The sequence below is a fragment of the Puntigrus tetrazona genome, chromosome 6 (genome assembly GCF_018831695.1).
Source record: "Puntigrus tetrazona isolate hp1 chromosome 6, ASM1883169v1, whole genome shotgun sequence".
NCBI classification, from domain to species: domain Eukaryota; kingdom Metazoa; phylum Chordata; class Actinopteri; order Cypriniformes; family Cyprinidae; genus Puntigrus; species Puntigrus tetrazona.
Genome location: NC_056704.1, coordinates 24,811,667 through 24,838,691, shown reverse-complemented (window position 1 = coordinate 24,838,691; position 27,025 = coordinate 24,811,667). Strand labels below are relative to the sequence as shown.

General features: G+C 36.2%; 1 protein-coding gene across 1 annotated transcript in view; it reads left to right on the top strand.

Annotated features, from left to right (window-relative positions):
• The window catches only part of raly (RALY heterogeneous nuclear ribonucleoprotein), a 73,179-nt gene that overhangs the window by 22,952 nt on the left and 23,202 nt on the right, over positions 1–27,025 (top strand). The gene's annotated exons all lie outside the window — the stretch shown is intronic.

Here is a 27,025-nt window from a genome sequence, read left to right as displayed (position 1 = left end):
TATATATATATATATATATATATATATATATATATATATATATATATATATATATATATATATATCATGTTATTATATCATTATATAAATATATATTTAAATAAATGTACAAATGCATTGAAAAAAAGTCAATAACCTTTTAATGCAAAATGAAAATATTAATTTATTAATAAAATACATGATACACATGCACACACATTTATTAATTTGTACTGCAATAGGCAGCGCGTGGGGGCGCTAATTTCTAGTGACTATAGTCAGTTTGATTACAGAGACATTTCTGCATTTAATAAAAAAATGAAGTGTTAATCTCATCATTATACATCACTGTCAGTCTATTCTCCTATTTGATACTGCTCAGTGCTTTGATGCAGTCTGTATTGGTAAAAGGGCTATATAAATAAGAGTGATTGATTGATTGACAATAAACTGTTAATAAATATTTTTCACAAACAGATAGATAGATAGATAGATAGATAGATAGATAGATAGATAGATAGATAGATAGATAGATAGATAGATAGATTTTTTTGAAATAGCAATACATTTTCAATAAGAAAAAAAGTAAAATATAATAATATGTATCTGAGAAATATATCTGTTGACTAGGTGATCCCACCGGTTGCCTGGCTAGTAAGTAATTTTGCACATTCTGAATACGGAGGTAGCGTAAATATGAAACAGGTGCAACGAGAGGGAATAAATGACAGTATGCCAACATCCTAACCACCTTGCATCGCGAATAACAAGACATACTGTGTCATATATAAGAATGTTAGAACATACACAGCTGTATGAATGTTATTATTATTTTTGGTGGTCCCAACCCGTCTGTCGTCAGTTCTGACAAGTTCAGATTGCGTCTGTCACACTGCAGGCTGTTTGAGGACCAAATCTTTTCCCTATCTCAGAGCGCTATGACGTTAAAGTGGTGTTTATAGAGTACGGGCTGTCCTCAGTTTGCCCCCTGCACAGCAGCAGCAGAAGCACCCGTTTAGTTAAAGTCACAGCTTTTTAAAATCTGCCAGGCAGCGCGGTGTGTATGAACATTAAAGTGCCCCTATTATAGGTTAGGAAAGGTACATATTTTGGTTTTGGGAGTCAGGTTGACATGCATACAAGGTCAAAAACACTTACATTTTTTTTTTATAATATGCATTTATTTTTACCTTATTTGTCCGACGACTCCCAAACGATTCATTCAACATTCGTTCATTTTTACAAACCCCTCCAGTGATGATCAGTCGATTACATTTAAAGCAGTGTTTGTGAGCATTTATCCAAAAAGAGGATTGAATTAGCATTTTCATTCAGACCAACTGAAACGACCACCAAGTGGGCGGGCAATATGCTAATGATTAATTTTGACGTCGTAAAACGTAACATAAAACGGCTTGGGACTCGTGTAATGATTCAGAGTCGACTATACAAAGTGCGTTTTCTGATTTAAAACTTTGCAGGATGTTTTCATTCACTTAGAGCTGTGTTACACACCGCATTAAAGGTCATTTTCAAAAATCCATAATGGGGCAGTTTAAAGTGTCTCACTGCTTAGTCTATCATGAAGGTGTTTGTGCATGCATTCGTGTATCGGAACGATCCCTTAAATGAATTTGCTCAGTGGTCAGTTTCGGGTTGGATTCAGCTTTTTTAATTTTTTTTATTCAAAGCTCAATTCTCTATTTAGGCTATTTTGCTTCTGGGCTTTGCACTGGACAACATACAAATGTAAACGTTAAAAAAAGCCTCGAAATCAAAGCCACGCATTTCCACTGGGTTTCATCATTGATTTCTCCATGCCACTTGCTATCTCAGCAAATTCTCACTGGTTTGCAATGCAAATGCAGAGACAACTGCGTGTGCGTCGTCTAAACCTCACCAAAGCAAGGCAAATATGTGATCGCAATGTGTACTCGCCGGTATTACAAAGTCTGTTTGTATTGTGCTGGGTATCAGCACTCTACTGGAGTTCCCTGCATGCGGAGCCTTTAGTGCGTCTTCGCGAGGTTCAAAGACTTCCTGAAATTATGGATGTAAATGGAACAACACAAATGTGACATGAAGAGAATCACACACAAACCTCCCCCCCACTGCGAGAATCACTGTGCAGCGTGACTGTCTTTTATGTCGAATTGTAAATAAATCAGTCAGCCTTGCTTTGAAAAGTTACTGTTTAATGAATGCAGATTAGGTGTGGAGGGACTTTCAGATAACTGTTATTAATGCTTTGACACCGTTAAATATTGTTTAGCTTTACGCTAACAGCAGTTTTTCATTTTTTATTTGGATTAAGTTTTTATAAGATGCACATGCAGTCATATTATATAAATTTTGTATATTAGAATGTAATTCTGGTGTAAAAAAATCTGGTAATATCAGTAAAATATTTAATTTTTAATACATGTTATATTTTTTTTATATTATTTTTTACACATTTTTATTTTTTTTCAGTATCATCTAATATCCAATCCCAAAAAATTATACTGAAAAACTATTATATTGACTAATACTAATGAAATAATATTAATAATAAAGCTTGTTTAATTAGTGTCTTATGACAGGAAACTGTTGTTTTGTTTTTTTTTCTAATAATATCTATTTATCCATCGGTCTCTCAGTCTGTTTGTTATATGTGTATGTACATGTAAAAGTTGAATATTTTTGTAGACATATTCAGTATTCCAACTTCTGAATAATATTTGTTATTCACATGTAATACATTTTATTGAAGATCTCAGACTTGGTTAAAAAAAAACCCATGTTATTTTACTGAATAATATCGTCAACATCTACATGATATGTATTTAACGATACAGTATATTTATTTATTTTTTATTTTGCGGCTGTATGTTCTTGATACGCGGCCTTGCTTGCTTATTGTCTAAGAGTATCCTCTCCATTCTCACGTTGCTTTCAGCACTTTACAGTCCCACACAGCTCCCACTCAAGACCTTGAGACTTCAACTAATCAGATTCAGGTTTTAGTGCACACTACCTATGAAGAAGATGCCGTGGCCTTATCTTGGATATGTTGTCATTTGAAGGTTAGTTATATTATAGATTTCGAAAAAAAAAGTTTAGATTGAAACAAATTTTTTACATAATGCAGCAAAGTTCAGCTATTTTTTGCTTAACAGTCAAAATGCACATAATTTATTACTTATTATACATAATTTATATTATTAACAAATACTTTAAAACTGTAATACTGTGAAAATATTTTTCTGTTTTAAAATATCTTGTAATTAAAAGCTACCTTTTCAGCATTAATCCAGTCCAGACTGATCCTTCAGAAATTATTCTAATATTGTAATTTGTTGCCTTTTTTAATAGTAAAACCTTTTTTTTTACTATTAATGAACTTGAAAACAATTGCGCTCCTTAACATTTTTGTAAAAAGCAAGATGCTTTCAAAATTTCAAAACAATGATACTTATTTTACTTTTTTTTTATAATAATATGCTGTCACTTTTTATCAAATATCCTTCCTTTTTTAATAATTCTAAAATAACAAAATAAACAAAGAAAAAAAAATCATTAACACTCAGAATAGGGAACGCTAATTAACTATTAACTATGACTTTTTCCTCAATATATTTGCTGCTTATTACTAGTTAGGTAGTTTCAAAGTATAGGTATTGGGTTAGGGATACTAATAAATATTCTAGTAATGTGCATGTTTATAAGCAACTATTTAAGAGTCCTTAAAATAAAGTCTTAGCAAAAAAGTTTCCCCAAAAAGGTATATTTTGACGTGACATTATTAACTGACTTTTTGAGATCCACCTGTACCAGAAGAGCCTCTGTCTGGCATCTGTCTTGTGAACCCAGTGTCCCTTGAATGAACCGTGAATCCGGAGGTGAGAATGACCCTGTGATCATCTGGGGTTTTTATCAGTCGAGCCTCAGTGTTTATCAGTGAAAGCTCTCCAGCACACTTGAGACATCTTTAGCACTGGGGCAGAATGAAATCGGGATGCTGATTTCAAGCGCACACACATACATGTAGTCAAAGAACCCAGTCTCACCAGGGCAAATCCTAAAGGTCAAAGGTCCCATGGTGTGGGATGGTTACAATTCAACAAGCTAAGAAAGAGAGAGAGAGAGAGAGAGAGAGAGAGATGTCAATGCATTGGCGTTAACTCTATATGATCTCATCTTTTATCAAATTTGCTTTGCTTTATTGTGGTACTATTGATTATTGTCTCTGAGGAGGCACTGCCTCTCTGGGTTCCTGCTTGAGAAGTGCGCGGATATGCTTGTTGTACCTGCTCCGAACAACAATGAAGAATTTCACAGCTGGTCTGCAGTATAACTGCCCAAGACAGGAACAATGTATTATTTCCTCTCTGCGTTATAGGCAGAACATTTACTGAATAACACGAGATAAAACATAGCTACCTTTGACAGCTGCTAAGGCATGACATTTTTTCATTTCATTTCATTTCTTTCCTTTCCGCTTTAAATTTTTCTTTTGCCCTCCATTTAAAGTCAACATGAAAACAAAATGGATAAGACCAGGAACAAGCTTCTTTTTTTTTTTTTCACACTTACTGTGCAAGATTCATCAGTGCGTGTTATTTTAGGGAAAAATATCTGTGACAAATACATACATTGTGTCTTATATATGTAAATCTTGTCAAAACAATATCCGCTTTGATGTTATTGTTCAGGTCTCTCTTTTCATATAGCAGCGATATAATTTCACTACATTGATTTCTGTTTTCATCTCGGTTAGAGGAGCACATCACAGGTTTTATAGACAATCTCTTCCTTAGATGTTTTATACATATTCAAGTCAGTGAATCCAGTTCATATGTTGTCTTTTTTTTTATCTCAGGCACTGCATTCAACGTGCATCAGAGAACCACAATTCAATACAGAGGCGCCTCGGTTATGATTTTGGATCTGATTCAATTCTGGGATGCAGATTGCATAAATACATTTCCGCGGGTTTCCTTTTAGATTCATTGTTAGCCTTTGAAATGTCTGAAGTGCGGACTAAAACAAGCATGTAAACAGACAAAAGCTCTGTTTCGAAACCTAGTGTGTTGCCTCATTGCCTACTGCCTGCATAATCAGTGGTTTGCAACAGAATACATCGGTGCTCTGCGTGACAGACTCGATTCAAATGATTTCACCGGAGTTGTGCATTAGCATGTTGGCACCAGGGTCGGGTATTCGTTCGGACAAATATTAAGCTGTTTATTGATAATCACAATCATAAGAAATGCTTCTTGAGCAACAAATAAGCATAGGCTATACAATCCGTTTCAACACAGATTACACAACACAATCAAACTAAAATCACTTAAAACGATTACATGTTCCATTTGTCAAATAACCGTTATAAAATGATCCAACGACTGCAAATTTTATACTGAAAAAGACTCCAGTGAGACAGAGCTGCATACTTAAAAGCCTTCTTACCTAATTCAGAAGAGATTATAACAATTTTGTGAATGAAGGAAATACTTATAAATAACTATATTCTTGCGTATGAGACAGCAAAGATATGAAGGCAGCATCCCCAGAATGACTTTGTAAATAATTAAATGCATTTTTCTCCTAGTACACAAAGAATGCCACCCTACTCTGCTGTACAAGGTACAGTGATGAGTTGAAGGTTTGCAAACCTAAGAGCTCCATGATAAACAGCATCTAAAGTAGAAAGAAAATGTGAGAGCGCAAACTGATGCACTACATCACCATAATCAAGTACGAACAAAAAAATTGCAGAAACAAAATTCCCTCTTGCATTAAATGAAAAACAAAACTTGTTTCTGAAATAAAACCCAAGCTTTTTTTTTCCTTCAATTTTGTAATGAAGCCAAAAGAGGACATCATCGGCAATGATGCCGAGATATTTGTACTCTTTTATTAATTTAGTCACATTACCTTGTAGAGAGAGAGATTGCATTTTTTTCCATTTTTATTGAACTTATAAATAACATATACCTGGTTTTATCAACATTCAGAACATGCTTTAAATTGTAAATGCGTTACAATGTGTTAAAACTGTTATTTGAAATTATAATGATTTTTTCACAATATTACAGTTTTACTGTATTTTTTTAATCGAATCAATGCCTTGGTTAGCATAAGAGACTTATTTCAAAAACTGACCGTAACTTCTGAACAGTAGTGTATGTTTTGTAAGACAGCATATTAGGATCTTCATACATTATGGAACAGCTGTTGTGTATGGAGCGCACCTACAGTATAATAAATTCAAATATTTTCTAGATAGACAGCTCACAATTTTTTTTTTTTTTTTTTTTTTTCGGAACAGAGCGAATGTGTAAGAAAGAAAAAAGGCCAAAAACACAAAACTAGAATGACAAGTGCAGGGAACAAAGAATAATGGATACTTAATGAAATGTTCAGCATTTCAGAGTCCTTGAGAATTAAAATGTCGCTACTTCAGCAAAAGAAGACATCAGCAGTTATGTGAAAGTGAGTGTGCTCATCTAACAAAGAGTTTCCTAAACACAACTGTCGGAGCACCAAAACAGTGATTGATTCTTCTGTAAATGCTGCTGCTTTTTAAAAAAGGCAGATTTAAGTTCATTTACGCCAGAATGATTCTTATTAGGTTGTCATAAGCAATTTTTTTGTACCGTCGTTCTGTTTATATAGTTTATAATAAACGTGGTGTTTCAGAATTGACTTACTTATGAATATCTCATTTGTAAAGCATGTTTGTCTGTTTTTGAAACTGCTTTTGTAAAATATGGGGTTCAGAAATGACATTTCTAGTTGGATGAGGCACATTCAGAGTCACTGTGTGTGTGTGTGTGTGTGTGTGTATTTTGTCATCATTTACACATCATATTGCTGAATTGCAAAAGTAGATATTTCAAAGAATGTTGAATATATCCTTTTGTGTCCACAGAAGAAAGAAAGTCATACAGGTTTGGATCAACAGCTGAGTGCGTAAATGAGAGAATTTTAATTTTTAGGTGTACTATCCCTTTACATTAGGATTTACATTGAACTTTACATTTAACTGTTTATTGAAAGCATTTATCATCATGCCATTGCTGCTGTTTTATTAAAGTAATTTAAAACACGTTTGTGGCTGATTGCTTTAAAGCTGTGACCTAGCAGCTAGTTCACGCACTCTTAGAAAAAAAAGGTACAAAGCTGTCACTGGGGCACTAGCTCTTCAAAAGGTACTAATGTGTTCAGTTAAAGTACTAAAATCCACCCTTTAGGGGTAAATAAGGTACAAAGGCGTACTGTTTGAAAGCATGCCTTCTGACATTGTAAGGCTTATTGGCAGTTTGAATCCAGCTTGTGTCATTTCCCTGTATCCCTCTCTCTACAGATGTAGGTAGTAGAGTAGAAAGGTCAGGAAAACGCTTAGAAAACAATTACATTTTGAAATAATTGCTTCCTGATGCTAAAAAAAAAATGAATAAAAGTAATAATGGCAATAACATAAGATGACCTTTTTGCTGATGTACAAGTCGGTGAGAGTGAAGAATGACTTTGTGGGTGGAGCTTTAATTCAGCTTTTCTGATCGGCCATTTATGAGGTATCCATCAGCGGAGCGTATATATGAGGGCGATAAATCTGGCACTGGAAGGACGTGTGTGTTCTCGCCCTCCGAGTGGTTTGTATTGCCTGACTGTCGGCTTGATGGATGGTCTTCCGTTCCTGCCGGGTTCGCCAGGTCTCACGGCAGCAGCAATGTCAGCATGTAGCTGGCCAACAGCGGCGCCATAAACAAATTTGATTGACGGCTCGGACACGCCCTTTCTACCGAACCTGGACACAGAGGGATTTCAGGGACGTAGACACTTGTTGAGAAGAACCGGGGCGGAAGAAGCTACACATTATTGTCACAAAACAACAATGCGGGCTTCGACCCTGCTTTTATTGCAGTCTGTTGATGTGGAGTCTGACGGAAGACAGCACGGCCTGTCACACAATCCCACTTCACTAAAAACATGCGGTGTGCATATTAATGGACGCCGTTGATGGAGATGGAGAGCTCTTCCAGATATCATAAATATGCAAAGATTCCCATTACTTTGCTTGGATGGGGTTTTTAATTTTGGTGGGGGTAATTTATGTATTTAGGCTTGTCAGATGAACGGAGAACAATCGGCAGGTGCCTAAAGGAGTGGCTGCAGCTCTTTGTGTTGTTAGCGCATGCGAAAACAGACGAAAAGTGGCGTGTTGAACTGGGTTTCAGACAGTCGCGAAGGCATGCAGATTGAAACGGAAATCGATCAGAAGAGCCCTTTTTTTGTGACAGACTGTGGAAATGTGGGATTGTCGTTGGTGCAATAATCTAAATGCGTTTTGTTCGTCGCGCCAGGTGTTAGGGCTGAGCGATACAGTATGTTAAATATTCACAGTGAATTTTGTGATGTTTTTATTTGGCAGATTTGTTTTCTTGCTAAACGTGTCATTTTTCGAACCAGAGGAGCATTAGATTCACTCATTTTCACAGAGCAGTGCAGATTGTTTCAGTTGAATCAAACATTCATACAATCTTTTTGCGGCATCATTAAAAATAAAATGGAAGTTAATAAAACCGCAGCTGTTCATTGATAGTTGAATTAGACAGATGCATTAGTAAATGCTAAAATTAGTATTAACTAAGATTAAGAAATGCTGTAGAAGTATTGTTCATTCTTAGTTCATGTTAACTAATGTTTTTGGCTGCAGGGGCTTCTCTTCATCCTTCGAAGCCATTTAAGCCATATATCATTGGAATCATTTGAAAATAAATATACATTATAAACAAAAGTGTTCTTTGTAATATATCCCAAAATGATTCATTAACAGGTTTCACAATTGTTTCTAAACAGAAGCGCTAGCTCATAATCCCTGAATCATTGATTCTTGCTCTATCTGTCCACTAGTTTCAAACCTTTCTCATCTAATTGTTGTGTGAGCACAAGTCTTTGTGACAGACTGTGTTTGGCGTGTGATATCAGCGAGGAAACAGCACTTTCTGCGCCGCTAAACATCCTTTGCGGTTGTTTAGGTCTGGTTGTTTGACTCTTTATAAAGAGTTACACTGGCGTTCCCTCTGAGAGGACGGGAGAGCAGGGAGACCAGAAGAATGGCTGCTGTGCAGATTGCTTTGAGGATAGATTGCCAGTTTCAAACTGCCATAGACACAATCAAAGTCTCACTGCAGCAGAGGTGATTTTCTATCCCCTACTTGTTGCATCAATCAAAATGCGCTTAATGAAATAACACATTAATCCCTGATGCATAATGTCTTCGCACAAATGTCATACTCTTTGCGTTGTAATACCAATGACATTGAGGTCTTATTGTTGTTTAATCTGTCAGGTATTTCGCTTATTATCTTTTAGCGGAGTCTAAAATTAAAGTGCCTTTGTGATTTTGTTTTTAATTGTGTGCCCGTGTGTGTGATGGACGTTTTTTTGACCGTTGCATCATATCTTTTGGTTTTTCCAGTGTCTCCCTTGTGAGCTTGTTTTGTAACAGCAAAGCAAACTGCAAAATTCATCTTGAAACCCCTGCAGTTTTTATTTTATTTTTATTTTTTATGTTTCAGTGTTTTTGAATGCACAAAAATGTCCATGTGTTCTTCTTTCTTTTCAGACAAATCATCCTTTAAAATTTCTAGATTGATTAGTATAGGAATATTGCTTCTATAGGTGAAATCACAGGAAGCAGAAATAGAAAAATTGGGGCAGGATTTAATTCGAAAACAGTTTTCATTCCAAAATAATGACATTTCTAGCTATTCAGATTTTTCTATCAGGATCCTGAGTTTTCATCTTGCTTTTAAGGTCTGAATCTGAAATCCTGGTTTTTTAATATATAATTTAATTATTTTATATAAATCATTAAAAGAATTTTTTTTTTTTTGCAATTTTTCTAATTTTTTTCACAATTCAGACATTTCATATGATAACTGTGACATGTTGCTAACTAATATATTTCTCAGAACGTCAAGTTCGTATTTTACAATTCTGAGTTTATATCTCAATTTTAGAAAAAGCTAGAATTGTGAGGGAAAAAAACTCTAGATAAAAAAGCTGCCTTCGTAAGTAAATAATTGAATTAAATGTGTAATTTAGAAAGACAAAGAAAATTTTCTTGATAGTTTAGTAATATTCTGGAAAAAAAATTAACCATTTCAGAGAGGGATTCTTATTGATACTTCTATTTCTTATTATACCAGTATCTCTTTCCCTTGAAACTTCCTTTCTTTGTCTCTGTCCATTCATCAACCTTCGGTGTTTTTTCACTCCATTTATCAGCCTTCCATGTTTTTTCGTAACTTTGCTAAAAAACACTCTTGATTGTTGTGCCAATTAGTTTGAAATAGTAAGACCCCTCCAGCCTCTTGTAAATGATTGTACGGCGTGCCAGAGCTCTCTGCAGGCCTAATTAATCTACCCCAGATGCAGGTAGGAGTGAATTATCACAGTAAGACACGGTATCTTTGGGGGTGGACACACTCCCGTGTTCTGTGTGACGGCGCGTGTGTATCCGCGTTGAGGTCGGGGTCGTTGCATGTTCCCCGCCTCTATTTCCAGAGACCTCAAAAGGTGGTTTGATCTCTCCTAACAAGTAGCTAGAGACCGAAGAACCATTGATTCCTGGCATGATAAATTCAAGAGGCTAGTCTTTCTACTGACTGCTCTCTTGACTTCCCTGCTCCCCTGAGAGATAATTGGCAGGTTAAATCAGACTCTTCGCTTTACGTTTACACCTGGATATGTCAACATTTTCATGCTGTACTGTGTTTTTTGGAATCATGCAACCATCAGCTCCTTTTGTAGGTTATCCTATTTCATAGTGATGCTGCTTTTTTTAATTTTCCTGTTTTATAATTTTTTGTTAATACTTTTGCTGTTGTTTTATTGTACATCACTTTGGCTGAATGTCTGTTAGTGGTGAAAAGAGTTTTATTTAATTTTATATTTATTTATTTATTGTAATTTATTTGTATTTAATTTTATATTATTTTCCAAGCACTTTGGCTGAATGCCAGTTGGTGGTGAATGAGGTTTGTATTATTTGTTTTATTTTACACCAATACTATTGCTGTTATTTTATTGTACAGCACTTTGGCTGAATGTCTGTTGGTGGTGAAAATGTTATCGTATCTTATCTTATCTTATCTTATCTTATTTGAAAAAAATAGACTTGTCTGAATGGGTGGACATACCGGTGGATGGATTTATAGACTGTTGCATGTAAATCTGGCAAGATTTTCCATAGTGTAGAGGTTAGGATGCAGACATGATTTCATGACTGGTCCTAGGTTGAAGGACAGGGAGAGGAGGAGAATGTAATAGGAGGGGGATGTTATTCACCCAATCTGACCACATGCCATATATCCTGGAAGGTCCTGTGCATTAGCATTGGCTTACCCTGAGCGCTGCTGTACAGTGAAGCAGGATCAGCTCCTGACTAATGAATACCACGGGGTCTTTCTCAGCCCTTCAGTCTCATACATCTGTTTGTAGAGTGAATGGTAAGTTGGCTCGGTGTTCAACATGCAGAGGGCACATTCTGTCTCTAAAGATGTCTACATCTCAGCCCACTCAGACTTGGACAGATCTGAGATGACACAGCTAAAGAGGAAACATTTGGTACAAGGTACTGATAATGTTCCACCTGCCCAGGAGAGCCAGTACTTGCTTCTCTGTGCTGGAGTGCTCTCTGATGTTTCAGTGCGACTAAGATAGATTTTTACATTTTCTGAAAAAAATTTTAGTAGAAAACTTTCTGCACTAGCGGTAACAAAGCTGCTGCTCATTAAAGCCTTAGAGGAGTAGTATACATAACCATAAGATCTACTCTTCTGCACAATGGTAACAAATGCACTGTGAGATGGAAACTTCAGTGTAACAGGAACTCTTTCAAATTTCAGACACAACTGAACATTAAACATTAATAGATGTTTCTTTTCACTCAAAAACACATATAATAGCATTTAATTTGAAAATTTGGTCTCCATATCCAGTCATATATGAAAAGCATGCTTTTTAGATTTGCAAGTTTACATCTGATTTCTAGAAGTTCTAGTGTTTTTCCCATGATAGTGAGATATATTAACTTGCAATTCTGAGAAAAATATTAGAATTGCAAAGTTCAAATGTTTTTGTCAATATTCTGTTCACATTTCACAGTTGACTTTTTCTGAGTTTACGTTTTATAATTCTGACTTTCATTCTCACAGTTGTGAGTTTGTCTCAGAAATTGGACTTGTCACAGCTGCAGTGTATTCATTTAACAATTCTGAGAAAAAGGTCAGAATTACAACATTAAACTCAAAATGATGTTGTTGTTTTTTTCTCAGAATTTCATTTGCATCTCACCAATTCCCACAGTTTTCTCAGAATTCGGAGTTTGCATTTTTCCATTTTGATATTTTTTTCCCCCAGTTTATCGTCGCAATCTGGATTTCTCAAAACTGCCAAATTTTTTTTGCAACTGCACATTTGCCTCGTTTCTAAAAACTGACCGTTTATATCTTGTTATTGTGGAAAAAGTCAGAATTTTCTTTTTTATCCCAAACAAGCTTCGATAGAAAACCTGTTAGAAAACGTATAGTTATTTTAAACTGTGACAATATAAAAGTGTTTTTGACAGAAAAAGTGCAATGTTATTGTTTTTGCGGTGTAAATATGTGCTTGTATTCAAAATCAGCAGCGGTGTGAGTTCAGCAAACCGTCGGGAGTTCATCAGAAGATTTCTGCAGGTTGCATGAGTTGGTGTTGTACTGGAAATCCATAATGTAAAAAGCATGAACAGAGCAGTTCCCTGGGATGCCCCATTGTTCCTCAGCATCTCCTGCCAGCAATCCGAGAACCTCACAGACTGCCGGCTGTCAGCCTTTGATTTGGAAAAACTGCGGCTATTGCCCAGGACACTTGATACAGAATACCACTGTAAATGATTTATTCATGAATCGCTTTTTTTTTTTTTTTTTTTTTTCCTTGTGCTGCTTTAAGGAAAAAATTATGTTGACTACGCAGTCAATATTTTTCCATTCTGTAGGGTCACATACTGGGAGAATGATTGCCTTGCTCAATATTAAAACTCATATTATTATTAGAGACTGTGCTGATTGCTGTGTAGTGGAATTAAAAATGGCTCACGATCACCTTACTTTTTCACCGTTCTCCATTGTATTTTTACTCGCATGCTTTAGTACAAAACAAGGTGTCCTAATTTTTAAAGTTGAAATACGAATGTAATATGGTGACAAACTGTTCTGTGTTAATTATTAAATGTGTTTGGATTCATTTACATGCCGCTGAGGCCAAGAAGTCACTAGGGAAGGTGGTGGTTACCCAGTTTGATAGTTTAACACTTCAAACAGCTCATTAAGATTCTGCAAAGAATCACAGGCGTACATAAAGATGTGATATGAATAAGAGACTTATGTCCCTCCGAGGACCAAAAATGTGGTTCATATTCAAACATGCTTTGAATACAAATATTCTAAACTGTTCCTGAGTTAAAGAGTAAGGTGATGGTTAACAGTAAGTGGAAGGGAAGTGTGAGTTCTCTGTTCCACAAACGCGTGATTTCAACCCATTTTCTCGTCACAGTTCCACAATGCATTTACATAATCCCAATGCCGGTTCCACTTCGGAAATGAACCTAACTGATTTGTTTTGTCACAGGATCCCTGTCCGTGCATAATTATCAGAATGTCTCAGACGTCGCTGCCCTTTCAATGTCATCACACATCGATTCACATTCCGGCGCCGTGGGTTCATCTGACTCTGATATGCTGTGATTAAGATAATTAATCTGAAATAAGGATCTTCATCTGGATTTGGCGAGAAGTAATTACAGCGATGATTTGCAAGCTATCAGAATGACCGCGGCATTATGGCCGTATGGCACCGCAACCAAATCAACGCACTGTTGCAATCAGACACGCTTCGCTTGAACCATTTCTATCGCTCCCCCTCTCTAAACAAGCGGCGCAGCTTTTGCTCTGTGTATTATGAATACCCTGTTATTTCCTATTGCGGGTGGATCAGCGTTCGAGCGAGTTCAAACAGAGAGAAAGATAATTGAGTGGATAATCATTCGTGTGGTTTTGCGCCTGAATTTAGCCATGAACTTCTTAAGCAAGGATTCTGAATGAAAGGCTTTGACATTTATTGTGGGCAGATGTGATGCAGTTTAAAATCGGAGCTAAACAATATGGATTTCCTTTTTGCGATTAAGCAAGGTCGGTGTATTGACACAGATGTCATTATATAGTTCATTGGGCCTTGCGATGGTCATGTTTGCTCTAATTAATTACTGCTGATGCTGTAAGTGTTAATAATGCTGACTGATGCCAAAAGCTTATGGGTAAATGTAATTATGTTTTTTTAACTGTATTCAACATGCGTCAAAAAGAATTCTGATCTGTTTCTGATCATCTAAATTGCCCAGATGTGGTTCTTTAAATTAGTTAAAGCATATACTTGAAAAAGCATCTTTAAACAGTGAGCTGAAAATTAATTAAATTTAATTTAAATTTCTTTTTTTTCCTTAAGTGTGGGTATCTGTTGGGCTCATAAACGCAAAACATTTTTAATTACATTTCTGTTTCCCTTGTAATGAATTGGCTCATTATCTGTTAAGCACTGCATTAATGAATAATGTATGGGCCTGTAGTGGTTAAAACTTCTTTTTTAGACAAATATGACCATTTAATTACATTTTTGGCTAGCATGCAATGACTGACTAGCATATGGCTATTTTCTTGTTCTTTTTTTTCCCCATCCAATACTACTATACCATTATTACAAGTCAAGACATAGACATATATATATGTCTATATATATATATATATATATATATATATATATATATGTCTATATATATAAGCTATTGGGTAGATATCATTTGTGCTAATATTGGTGCTTTTACACTTTACCAAAAATGCCATGGGGTGAAAATTCTTCTAGCAATTCATCTATGAATTCTCAGGTCATAAAAGTTTACTTTTGATTCAAAAAACCTTTTGTAGTTGGAAAAGTATTTTTCCAGAAGCCCATAACGTCATCGCAATTCTTTGCCGTGCTCCTTCCCTAGGCTTTTTTACATTCTTATTGTGACTGTATATGTTTGAAATCAGAGTTCTTTGTTAATGTAGGTTAAAGTCTCTTTTCATTCTTCTGAGGCTCAGGAGCGCAGAGACAGAGCAAACATTGCTTTATAGCTCTCCTCTTCTTCCTTCCCCGTACCTCATTTCTCTCCCGCTCTCTGTCTCCTCCCTGCCTGCTCCCTCTTCCTCCTTCTCCCAGAGCAATGTCTTTTAAGTATCTTGCCGTCTTCTCTTCTCTCCTCTCTTCGGGTCACAGACATCAAAGAGAAGTGCACAGAATGCCTCTTTATTCTGACAACAGCCCGAGAGAGTATCTGACTGCAGAAAACGGCAGCGGCGGTGGCTCAGGAGAGGAGAGACGAGCGAAAGACGTTTATTGTAAGCAAAAAAAATAGGATACAGTTTAATTTAACGGTCCATTAACAATCTATTAATTTAATAAATATGCAAGTGTGTGATTAAATGGAGAGGTGGTATTGTGACGGCGGTAATTGAGATCTGAAATGCATTTTGTATGCACATCTGCGATCTCAGCCGAGACGGGTCTGAACAAGGTGTCGTGACAGGTGTCAATCAAAAAGACAAAAGTAGCTGCTATCAATGTTGTCAATGCAGTCAGTCAGTGTTTCATAAAAATGAGCTCAGTTCGCATGATTTTGGGTGGTCCTGCTGCTGGTCCTGCTGAGATGAATGTGAAGGCTAACCGATCGCTTTCTTGAGGTATTGTACACCTCCTTATGTTAACGAGCTCAATTAAAGGAACACAACACCCAAAAATGTACATGCTGTCATCATTTACACAGCCTAATTGCAAGCCTCTAGGACTTTTTGCCTGCAGAATATATTTTGAAGAATGCTGGTAATCATTTGGTTTTGGTTCCCATTGATTTCTATTGTATTGTATTGTTCATACAATGGAAATCAACGTTAAACTTTACTCACCCTTGTTCCAACTATGTTTGATTTTGTATCATCTGCAAAAGAAGATATTTTGAAAAAGGCTGGTATCCAAACAGTTTTGCTTCCTATCGACTTAGACTATAGTTTTTTATTGTCCTTACAATAGAATTCAATGCACTTTCTATCACGAGAAATGCCCACTGAAAGGTGCTAAAACAAAGGTTTAATATGTGAACCCTGGCACATTTATTATGTCACTATAGGTGCGTATTGTTGTACCTTATTATTGTGAACATATTCAGAATTCAAATATATTTGGGAACTGTCACTAAAGGTTAATGCTCTTTCGTATTGGAAACATGCTCTACACCAATTCCAACCCTAAACACACCCAATAGTGTTAACAAAACTGATATAAAAAAGCATGTGTTGATGCAACCATGTCCTTTCAACCTCGTTTTATATAGATTTGAACTGTTGTGTTGAACCGTAGTTAGACAGGATTCAAACCATAGCTTCTCGCCTCTCAAATACATCTCTGTACTCCGTGGGCTACAGTGTAAACTGTATGAAAACCCATAGATATGAAGCTGAATGTGTGTGACGCTTACTAATTTTCAAATCTCCAACCATAATAATAGTGTTTTGAAATGATATTCTTCAATTAATCGTGCGGAATTTATGCTTTATTAATTGAAATGTTGTAAATTCATGTGAGAAAGAACTCAAATATGTTTGAGTTTTACTGCCTCTAGTGTTCATTTCTTTTGGAAACTGCAGTGATATGTACTTGTTGGTCCATATTTCTTGTCTCGCTAAAAAGTGCACCTAGGTATTTTTATGTCCAGTCCAGTTTGTTCCCCAGAAGAAAGAAACAACAGCATATGAGTAAAAGATGATAGAATTTATATTTTTGCGTAAATGATCCCTTTAGGCAACCTGTAACCTCAAGCTGAGGTTACTCCCATTTATTTTTCTCTTCACACCATTTGAAGACTGAGAAGAGTTTCTAGATTATTCTGCTATGAAAGCAGCACAGGTAGCTTTGCTCTGATGGATGATCCACTAAGCTGAGCAGAAACCTTGAGTGTCAGCCACAAAACCTTGAGACAGGGAGCACATAATGAACCTCCCCTTCAGCAAGCCAAGGAAAGAAAGAGAGGGAAGAATGAGAAGAAAGACGAGATAAATAGACAAGGCTTGTAAGAAAGGGAACATACAGTATGCAGTATAAAAGGAAAGTACATTGTTTTGAGCAGCATTTATGGACTGGAGGGTCACGACTACATTAAATAAGGGTTCACTTGCAATGAAGATAAATACATGTTTTATATGTATTTATAATTACAAGTTTTTTCCAGTAATGAGTCAAGAAAAGCTCAGCTCTGCTTCTGAATACACCTCCTTCCCTAATGTAACGTATGGCAAAGTGAGCTGAGGAGCTATCGGATTGGAAAAGTAAAAAAACTCAAAATAACTGAATGGCTATTTTTAAAGTGCCACTACTATGGGTTATGAAAGGCTCTTGGTTTTGGGAGTCTCAAACTCGTTTCAATGATTCAGAGTTGACTCTTTCTTTTGGCACGCAGTAACTTTATGCACAGTGCACTTTAAGATTTAAAACTTTGCAGGATGCTTTCATTCACTTAGAGCTGTGTTACACACTGCATGAAAAGGTTAAAAATGTTAAGTATTAGTTACTTTCGATTGCCACGTTAAATTGTTCATGTTATACTATACACACTACCACTCAAAAGCTTAGAGCATGTAAGATTTTTTTTATGTTTCGATGTTTGATATTTTATTCATTTATTTTTCTATTTCTATTTTATTGTATTTGTTCTTATATGCTGATTTGTTGCTAAAGGAACATTTGTTTATTATTTATTACTGTAGTCAATGTTGTTCAAAACAGTGCTATATATAGTATATGTGGAAACAATTATAATTTTTTTCAAGATTCTTTGTTGAATAGAAAGTATTTATAATGAACAGAGATTTCAATGTTATGAAATACTTTCCTGTGATTAATTTTTCTAAAAAATAATTCATTTAAAAATACAACATTAACTGTATACCAAATGTACTACTAACAAAAAAAATGTGTTGGTAATTAAACACTTTCTAATCCCCACTGACTTCCATAGAATTTTTTCTCCGTGCTATAGAAGTCAATGGCTGCCAGTAACTGTATAGCAACATTCTTGAAAACATCTTCTTTTGTACTCAGCATAAAAAAAACAGGTTTAGAACAGCATGCGGTACAAGTAAATGTTGACAAAAATTCATTAATTTATAAATGAATTTATAGTTGATACTGCATCACAAGTCAAAGAACATGCACACATGCATACCTAAATATCATACTTCATCAGTTGAAATGTCAGTTAATTTATCACACTGAACGTAGCAGATCAAGCTGTGCGCAGTGCATTATGGGATACAGTACTCAGTGTAACATTTTGCTCATGTAGTCATCTGGGTATTCCGAAAATTTGCACACTGCAATGCAATGCTACATACTGCATATACAGAAGCCGAATAACTATTCCGAACATAACCTTTAGGTTTGTACTGTATATAGGACACATAGTGTGAGAATTGGGATGCAGCGTGTGTGTCTGATAAAGTAAAAGAGAAATAAAGAGAGATATGGGTGCTTACAAAGCATGTAGCGTCCATCGCCGACTGCCAATTGGAAGTAACGTACTGCCTGCAAGAGCAAATTAGCCTCCAGGGAGTTCTTCACCTCAAATTGAAATTGACAGCAGGTGACACTCACAAACTCATTAAAATACCTCTGGCAGAGGTCGGCCTTATGCTGGGCCAGCGCAGGCCAGACAGTCTATCAACAGGGGGGAGATAAATTAAATATTTCATCCAGGGCAGGAAATGGGGAGGAGTTTCGTTTCTGGCCTTTCGAATTATTTAACTTGGTAACTTGTCCAGAGTTCAAAGTATTCTGCGCGGTACAACCTGCTAAGCTGAAACGCTGCGTGTTATTTATTGGCAGTAATGTTTTTATAGCTGCTCGGCCAGTGCGCTTAGAGGATCTCATTTAGAGAAGGCTAACCTGATGTTCATAGTGAATTTGGCCACATACAGTCATTTGTGCGCCGCTTTTGAGGCAGTTGGCTTGGAAAGCCTGTAATGCGGTCAAGATTTGGTCTGTTTGGATGAAAGCATGTGCCTCAGTGTTCATCCCACCCATATGGCAAGTGCTAGTCATTAGCGGTGATTTTTGTTTCTTTTCGCTTCTCTCTCTTGCACTCTTGTGCGCACCGGCCATTTAGCATTTGCAATATCGACTGTTGATCTTTTGTGATTTGGTTTAATCCACTCGAGTCGAGCGGAGTGCGGTGCGTGGCATGCGTGAAGGGAATTAGGTGTCTCTCAAACAGTGACTGCTGTGATAGCTTCCTAACTGTGATGAAACTTCACATGTGACTGATATGAAACGTTTCGCACAGGTAGAAACTCGTCGCACAACTTCTATTGGAAACAGTTGTGAGCTTTATGAAAAGAGCGCTATTGTGTGGAGTCTTTATTTATAGTACCTTTGACACATTCAGGCATGTTTACAGAAAATATATTTGTACGCTTCTGTTTTGGTTTTTTGTAAATGTACGAATCACAACTGATTGCAATAGACATTTGTGTTTTTAAGCTAACAACCCGGTGCTTTAACAAGCGCAAAAATACATAGCACGTAATGTACATACAGTGTATAATTATTTATTATTTATTAATTATTAATAGTTTTTTTAATGTGTATTCATAGGGTCGGAAATGTGAAGCTGTTTTTGCAGTGATGCGAGAGTTTTATGTATAATCTTAAAGTTTTGCTCATCAGGTTTAAGTAACTTGTATTTTTACAGAGTATTTTTATGCAGTTGTCAGCATCATCACTCTAGTCTTCACGCAATCCTTCAGAAATCATTATAATATGAGGATTTGCTGCTCAAGCAATGTTTCTTACTATTAACAATATAAAAACGATTGTGCTGCTTGCTATTTTTGTGAAAACACGTTGAAGAATTCTTTGAACAACAGAAAGTGTATATATATATATATATATATATATATATATATATATATATATATATATATATTTGAAAATACATTTGTTTTAACACTGCACATATCTTCACTGTCACTTTTGATCAGTTTAATGCATCTTTTCTTTACAGTAGTACGGTATTGCATAGTAATATATTCGATCCCGACCTAAAGAAAGTGCTTTGTGATGCCGTCTAGATAGGCAGCTCGCTAGAAAACAATCCCTATCTTTCTCCCCCTCTTTTGCTTAGTCATTCCTTCTGTTTTCTTCATTCTCTTTTTTATCCATATTCCCCTACACTTTTTTCTTTCCCTTAAGTACTGGGTCAGAATACCCTTTCCTTATCCTCTCCTGGTCATTTTAGCCTCCAACCATCCTACATCCTCACACACTCTTTCGTTCTCAACCTCATCCCCCTCGTCTATGTGTGTGGGTTAAATGTATAAGAAGGAAAAGGCCTAGGCTTGTAGAAGGAGAGGCCTAATGAAGAATGTATCGATTTCCTATAAGAAGGATTTAATCAAAGTCCCACGACACATCCACTGGGACAGAAGCCTCGCTACAGCACCAAATTACACTTCATACACCATCTATTTTTCAGCCACGGCGATAAATGGAGGTGCCGAGCAGATAGATGAGAGTCCCTCCAGCTCGTTCATCATACCCAAACTAGAGGAGGAAAGCAAAGTGATTGAGACGGGCAGCAACAACAGCCAATGATGAATAGACCAGGAGGTGTCGATGGGGCGGGAACAGCATTCACCATTGGACAAGAAAGATTTAATTGAATTTGGGAAGAGAAGGTTATATAATGAATGATTCATTTGATCTATAAAAAATGTATGACATTATGTCAGGGAGTGCTATGTTGTTGTTGCACAGTGCATTTATAGTTTATTAGACAGTAAAGATAAGTAATTCAATTGACTGAGCTGTTACTATGGCTCATTACGCACTACAGTGGAGGAAAAGTTTATGAGCACAACAAATCTGATGTGGATTTACATCAGCAAAATGCTGTTTGTCAGCAAATACAAGGATTAGCGCTTAAATTTGAATATGCAAATTTTATCCAAACACAAGCAAGTTCTATATTTGGCCAATTAATACCATAAAACAATGTCCTCTAAGTGAGATTATCTCTGATATTGTGGAAGTAAAGAAAACAAATGTTATTTCAGCATATTAGATTTAAGGGTGCTCCCTTCGAGATAATGATTCTCTTTGTCTCTAGTTCAATATCTGGAATCGTTAACAATTACATTTAATGTTTCTGTTCTGTCTTGATTCGTCCATCCACAATTAAAGGCCTATAAAGGTCTAAAACCTGAGCGGAAAAAGTCTTAAGGGTTAAATACTTAAATGTTGAATACTTCAAAAAATCTTCCTCTGTATTTTTTATGAAAATACTGAAACATCTTTACTTCAAAAGACGTTTACCTTATATGCTGAATGAATGAATGAAGTATTGTTTTCTGAGAAATTAAAGGATTAAAATTTCCAGATGATTTAATCAATGTCTTTCTTTCTCCAGTCGTTGAAAAGTATATACATTTAAATTTTTTTAAGAAAAAGACAAATTGTTGAGAGCTTCATTTCTCAGCCGGGATCAAGTAAAGCCCTTTGAAGCGGCATTGAAGCTGTAATATGGACCTTCAACACATTGACACATTAAAGTCCTATAAGTTTTCTGAGCCTATATACATATTAGTTCTTGTTTTAGTCATAACCTCACTTCATTTTGATTCATTTGTCTCATTAATCAAGATGCAATTTTGTTTCTCACTTAAATGTATCATGATATAGGTAACTGTAGTCATCTGCATGATAAACAAGGCAGTATGTAATATGAATATTTTTATTGTATACATCTTTCCTTTTCCTTTTTTTAAAATTTCAGGAAAAGGTAATAACTTGCATCGCCTCTAAATCATAGTTTTCTCTATAGTATCACCAAGGTCGTGCATGCAGTAATATTATGGTAACACATTATTAAGATTACTAGTTTTTTAAGTATTTTTGCAACGACATGCCAACTAGCAGTCATTAGAGTATTAAAGTATTAAGACTAAATAGTTAATATCTTCTAACAGTTAATTTTGATGTGTTTACAGTAGACTATCAAAATAAAGTGTAACCAATATTTTTGTGAGGAATAAATGGTGAAATTAAAACAATGCATTTTTAACAATAATAGCATATAATGATAGCTCTGATAAAGAAAAAGAATATACATACATTTGGGATACTCTCAAAAATAATGAGATATTTTTCTTCCACATCCCGCAAACCCGTCTTTTCAATAAGAGTAGAGCAGGCCTTCACAATCCCAAATCACATTCATATTCGGCTTCATATATATTCTTTTCTTGCTCATGAATATGTCACATCACTGAAGAGAAATGAGTTGCAAATGCTGTCGGCTTCAAAGCGTTTTTCAATTAGAAGGTACACACATTTTAGAGACTTTTGCTCCCCTTTTTCTTATCAGGCTGCAAATGAAGGGCCTTTTATGTTTTTGTGTTACTATGGTGACCGGTTATCCTGCGCATGCCGGGCTTGAAAGACCCCCGCCGGTAAAGTATGCTGTAAATAGTTGTACAATAGTTCATCTGCATAGCTGCTCCTTGATTGGAGTGGCTGCAGTGCCGTGCCACTCGGTCGAGAGAAGCGAGTCTAAATTGTTTTGCCCCAGAAACACTGACTAAATCAAACCGGTATTGTTGTCTGAATAGGACACAGTCTCCGAAAAACAGCGAACGTCCCCTTTTTCGCCCTCGAGAGGTATACGGAAATATTTAAAGCTTAGATTTAAAGCTAGTCGTTTCTGAACAGCCGATTCACGCATAGAAATCTGATTGGGAACTCGTAATGCGTTTGTGCCAAACAGGAGGCATGAAAAGTTGTCGACTTTTGATTGCTTTTAATGTCTGCTACAGCAAATCAGCGATTTGAGAGAAAAACACTTCAGGTTGTGTGATTTTTAAAATATCTACAAAGACACTCCAAACAACAGATGGTTTTATATAGGACAGCGTGCATTATTTACGATATTCTAATCCAACTGAATAATAAACACCTTCAGAAGAAGGGGAAAAAAAGGGCAGCGCAGCTCAAAATGGGGATTTGTTTGTTGTAAACCGCTCCTGCATCTCATTTGCGTCTTTTCTCTCACTCTGCACCGGTTAGTCCCTCTTCGTTAATCCACACTTGAATTGTCACATCCTGACAAATGGTCCAGCAGTCAACGCATGCTATATATAGCGGTCTGCTGGGTGGTCTTTAAAATGCTGCTCTCTTAGTCTCTCTGGCAGTAAAGTGAATTGCATGAGTTCAGTGAATGTTACTGTAGCTTGTCAGATAGAATCGCTGTGCTGGTCTCATGTGGTCTAGTTAATAGATGTGTGTGCTGATGTAGTTGTCAGGTCAGTGCTTTCTGCTTGGGTCATCGTTGATTCTTTGACCTGATGTTTACTCTAAAGATTATGAGGTGTCTGGTGAGTTCAGCGCTCGTTCTGGACAGGTTGCTCTACTAAGGCCATTTACTAGCTTCAGCTTTAATATTAAATTATTGCATTATTTGAATGCATTGAATACGTAAATACACTATCGTTCAAACATTTGGGGTCAGTAGGATTTTTCGTATTTTTTAACGATGCGTTAAACCGGTCAGCAGTGACAGGAAAGACTTTTTTCTATTCATTAAAGAATCCTGGGAAAAAAACATTTATTATGGTTTCTACAAAAATATCAAGCAGCATCGATTAAATCAATTAAAATGATTTCTGAAGGACACTGAAAACTGGAGTAATGATGTTAAAAATTCAGCTTTGGGTCACAGGAATAAATGACATTTTAGAATATATTCAAATAAAAGACACTTTAAATTGTTATAATTGAGAGGGAATTTTTTCGCATATAAAAACGAGAACACCTTTCTTTCAGTTTCCTTCTTTTAGTTGTGTCAAATGTTCTTGCGTCAATTCCAAATATTTTTGTGCAGCTAAGATAAGATGCAGAAAGAATCGCTAAAAATGCTCACCACTGATGCAACAATGAAAAGAGCTGTTGAACTACCTGTTGTATAAATTGATACTCTGTTCTGTTCAAGCATGGCAATTGTATTGATATTTAATTCTTTCCAATGGTTTAGATTTAAGATTTGAATTTCAAGGATAATTGCCTGCCCAAAGCTGCTGCAAGCACATTTCCGTTTTCAAAAAAAAAGTTAAAACAAGTGTCTCGCTCCAAGTGACGTCACTGGCAAAGAGCCGGAGTATTAAAAAAAACGCTTACAGCAGCTTTAAGTCTTATTTATACACAATATATGCACTTTCATATCAGTTGAGTACGAAAGTGTCTGCCAAAACCTTCCTAAAATGCGGTTTGCAGACATTATGTTGAACACTAAAAGTCCATTCACCATCGTAAACAAATAAACTAACAATATTTAAAGTATGTAACTAGAGTTTCAGCCTAAAAGGAAGTGCTTGCTCGTGCAAACGTTGCCATAAGTGTTTTGGGTGGTTGCCAGGGCATTTCAGTATGGTTTCTTTGGTATTCTTAGTGTTCACTGGGGTGCTTACTTTCTGACTCAGGTCTATAGCATCTAACTTTGTGCAGTTGGCGGATGCTTTTATCCAAAGTGACTCACATTGCATGCAAGCTTTGTGTTTTTGATGCATTCCAGGGAATCAAACCCATAACATCGGCATTGCTATAGTTCGAAGCTACAGGAAAACACAAACGGTGCAGAACAAATTATGCACCGTTTTTCACCGCCCCTAACCCTGATTATGAGGAATATTGTGCAATCTAGTAAGTGCCTTAGCAAGCATCACCAATTATAATACTCTGCTTTGTAACAAAAGCGCACAGCTTTTCTTGTAAATAAAGCAAGCGAAACCGTCTCTATTCTTACCGAGATACAACGTTAGCATATTTATGACTGTGGCGTGTCACTTTAAAATAAAAGCCTGAGATGCAACATGATTTCTTGTTGCTTTGGGCAATTTCGCTGTAGGCTAATTTGTTTTGAATCCGCAGAGTGAACATGAGGCTAATGGAATTGGTTGTATTTGTCTTATTATGTACAGTTTGAAGCACTTCCCTTGTTATAAAATGAGCACGCAAACGGAACGAGAGGGGGAGGGAGTCTTCGCAACATTAAATCTGCATTACCTCTGATAAACCAAGGACCGGGCCCGGCAACTTGAATAAAAAGTGCCAGAGGGTCCAAATCTTCCCTGGCGTCTTAGTGATGGCATGCCCTCTGGCCTAGCTAGTCTACAAAGGCCACAGAAGTGCTGCTGCTTTGTTGATTTAGTAGTGTTCAGCTGAGGATGGGGAAAGTCAGACTTCCCAAAGGAACAGCCTGCGGAGTCCTAAAGCCCAATAATTTTATGATATATCTGGTTGAAGGAGCCAGAGCAAGACTTTATCAGCAATACCAGATGTAGCCTGGAGCCATTTAGAGCTGTCTCGGGGAAAAGGTCTTCTCTGTCTCTGGGCATACTTGGATGAGTTTATGTAAAATAGGAGTCTTTTTATTAATATTTTTGTATGTGCTTTGGTTTGATACAGTATACGTTTTGCACTTATCCATGGGCGGTGAAAAGAGTCTGTTTTTGCCTTAGGAAGTCAAGCAGAATTTTTTAAAATGTCTTTTTTGTTCTTTTTTTCTATATTTGACATCACTTTTACCTTCTTTAGTAGATGCCCTTTCCTGACTGTTTGTATATTGCCTCTTGTGACATGTTTGGAGAAAATAGTGCATAATTCTAAATATATTCATTCCAATTTGTAATAACAATCGCTGCATGGACCTCTGAACATTGAGATGAAACAAGTGACTTCTTTCTAAGTGAGTCATTGAACTGATTCATTCAAAAGCACTGACTCGTTCAGGAACAAAACCCTTTTGAGTAAAAAAAAGACTAATTAAATGGAAAAATAGTGACATGAATTTAGCAAAATCTGACTGATTGTGGCCATCATTGTGAAGTATTATGTATTCATGCATTTTAACTATTGAAACGGGTCAAATACAAATAATGTATACACTTTTACAGTCCACAGCACTCGCTCACTCTCAGTGTAATATTACATAATTCCGAGTATATTAAATCAATTATGTTAAAATATAAAATCTTGTCATATGCAAATATTAATCTAAATGTTTTTTTAAAATAATAGCATACAGAGCTATACAAAGCACAGCACATCATAGTGATAGTTGTGCAATTATGAATATACTATATATATATATATATATATATATATATATATATATATATATATATATATATAAAACAAATATTTTGTTAATATATTAAAGCAATGTTAATACAAGTTGTTTAAAAATATTAGCATCAAATTATTGGTTATTTCAAATGACTGAATGCTCACTTGCACTGGCCATGCTTTGTTTCATGACTTTCATTCCTACACACCAACACCCATTTGCTCATATATTGAAAAAAGAAGCCCTATTGCACAAAGGAGACAGAGCTGTTTCCTTCTCCCTGCTTGTGTTTTTTTATGACTGATCACAGTGCACTTGACATATATGTGCCTGTAGCTCAGAGGACACATAAACATATATAACCACACAAAGCGTATATACACACCAAACATAGCTGGTGCCAGCCATTAGAAGCATATTTCCCAGTGCTGCCAACCAGCACGTGCAAGCGCAGCACAGATCCAATAACTCAAAGCAGAGAGGAAAAATAATCAATACTGTCATCCGTTCTTCTGTAGCATCCCCAAGTCCCTCGTCATCCAGCTCTCAGTAAAGTATGACACCCAGTGACCTTCATGCATCCGTGGGCACCCCGTGTTTATTTTCCTCTGCTAATTATTCTGTGGATTCAGAGGCCACTGGTAATAAGCAAGACATCAGACGCTGACGGGAAATTAGCGAAGTGAGATAGAGAAAAGGAAGGGAGGGATGAGAAGGGACCTCATCATTACAAGCACACTCGTTTATTCT